The sequence below is a fragment of the Olea europaea genome, unplaced genomic scaffold (genome assembly GCF_002742605.1).
Source record: "Olea europaea var. sylvestris unplaced genomic scaffold, O_europaea_v1 scaffold19438, whole genome shotgun sequence".
NCBI classification, from domain to species: Eukaryota; Viridiplantae; Streptophyta; class Magnoliopsida; order Lamiales; family Oleaceae; genus Olea; species Olea europaea.
This window is the reverse complement of record NW_019237277.1, coordinates 1-2,025: the sequence shown is the minus strand read 5'-3', so window position 1 is coordinate 2,025 and position 2,025 is coordinate 1. Positions and strand designations below refer to the sequence as shown.

Here is a 2,025-nt window from a genome sequence, read left to right as displayed (position 1 = left end):
TATTATAATATCCCTGTAATAACAATAACATTAAATTAGAAAATTGTTTTACTGATTTTGGTTCTGAACTCTATTCTCTTATACAAACTATCATGTATTTTACTGCTACAATTCTTATAGGCTATTCATAGAGAGTTTACGCTGCTCATTTGCTGACTGTGAATCATGTCATCCTTTGCTTTGACTTGTTATCAAACTCTTGTATTGCCATTCATTTTATTCTCAAAATCTTTTCTCGGCACTCCTTGTATAACAGACTGTGCAATGGCTGAGCTTGAGAAGTTGGATCAGAAATACTGAGTTACCCTGAGGTAAGTTCATTTGTTCTTTTTGATCGCTACTGTTGAAGATCTACTTTGAACTATATAAAAGGTTTTGGGGGTTAGCTATGCATTATTATCTCATCGAGCTAAGCAATTTTTATGCAATACAGATTTGGGCACTTGTAAACAATGATTTTATGAAAATATGTCGGCACTTTCTGTTATATTCTGTAAATATCTTTATGGAATAAAAAGGATGAATATGATAAGTGAAAGTGTAAAGATGTGTTTCACCTAAATACCACTTTTTTAGGTGGATGGTCCATGTGGCTATTGGTGATTGGTTGGTTCTTAGTCGTTCTTAGTCACCTGGGTTGTGCTACTTAAAATGGAATGTAGGCCGTTGGATCTTAATGTGTGGCAAGGATCTAATCTTGACTTCATATGGTTTTTATGACCTTTGTTCTACCCGTCTTGGAGGCAAGAGATATCCATTCTGTCTGGGCCTTTTTCGTAGCAGCTCTCTCTCTCTCTCTCTGAAATTCTTCCTTCTGCTATAGTGCTTCTACTATTGTACTTTTAGAGAAGTTGAAGGATTGTATAACCCTTGTGTAGACTTGAAAGAAAGGTTTCGGTCTGTTGTTTTTTACCGTGGTGCACTGGTTTAGCCGTGTTTGTTCTTGTTGAGTTTAAGGTTGATTCTTGTATAGGGTTCTTGAGATCTTTGTGTGATCTATGATTAGAATCTTAGGAGAGAGCTAGATTGGTTTCTTTGTACATTGATCTCTTTGAAAGGCTGGTTTTACGTAGTGGATTGGGCTGATCTTGAGCCCCCCAGATTAGCCCTTATTTGGGTGAATTGGGTCACCAAGTTTTGGTGTTCGTGTTATTTAATTTTCTGCACGTTATTACTTGTTTGTTATGCTATAATTTTTGCCGATTGATAGTATTTTTGGTTTGACTGAGTGGCTAAAAATATAAGATTATTGAGGTAAAAATAAATATGGGACCAATAATCCTAACAAAACTGGTATCAAAGCCTGTGTTAAGGTTCTTGAGCATTTTTTGGTTTTCTAAAATTTTTTCAAATAAATCATCCTTGGTGAAAAATAAGTTTTAAAGTGATCTGCAATTTGAAGAAAAAAAAATTAATTGCAGAGTCAAGACATTTTTTTTCTTGGGTTAGATTCTGAGGTTTCTTGAACCAATTTTTGGGTAAAATTCACTGGCTCGAAATTTAGAAGATTCTGCAGACCTCTAAAGTACCTGCACTGTTATTGAATTGGTTAAATGCCTACTGATATTTTTTGATCAAGTGTTTCAGGTTTGATTACTGTTTTGGTTCCACTAAATTGGAGGTGGACCTGTTGGACTCTTAGCTTCTTGATAAAAAACTGGATTCAGAAGTATTAAATTGTTGTTCAACAGTTTTGGTGAGATCGTCTAAATTTCTTGGATTCAATTTAAAATCTCATGCTGGTTTCTTATTGTTTAATGCAAATTGGAATTTGTTGCTGCATGCTATATTGATATATGTTGTAATCTGGACTGCATAACTGTTAATTGACGAATTGCACGTTATTGCTGAGTATTACACATATCTAGACTGCATAACTTTTAATTGATGAATTACTTGTTATTGCTGATTATCATACATGCCTGCGGTACACACAATTTATAGTAATCTGACTTTTCATTTCATCTGTTTAATTCTGAAATTGTTTCTTGACTGATATGAAAAACCTGAGTGTTTTCTCAAAAA

The 2,025-nt window shown here is 34.1% G+C and overlaps 1 long non-coding RNA gene across 1 annotated transcript; it reads left to right on the top strand.

Annotated features, from left to right (window-relative positions):
• The first annotated feature begins 6 nt into the window (after positions 1–6).
• Positions 7–1,134, top strand: LOC111379193. The gene is made up of 2 exons (XR_002700027.1): positions 7–311; positions 577–1,134. It is a non-coding gene; the product is annotated as an uncharacterized LOC111379193 (long non-coding RNA).
• Positions 1,135–2,025: the final 891 nt, after the last annotated feature.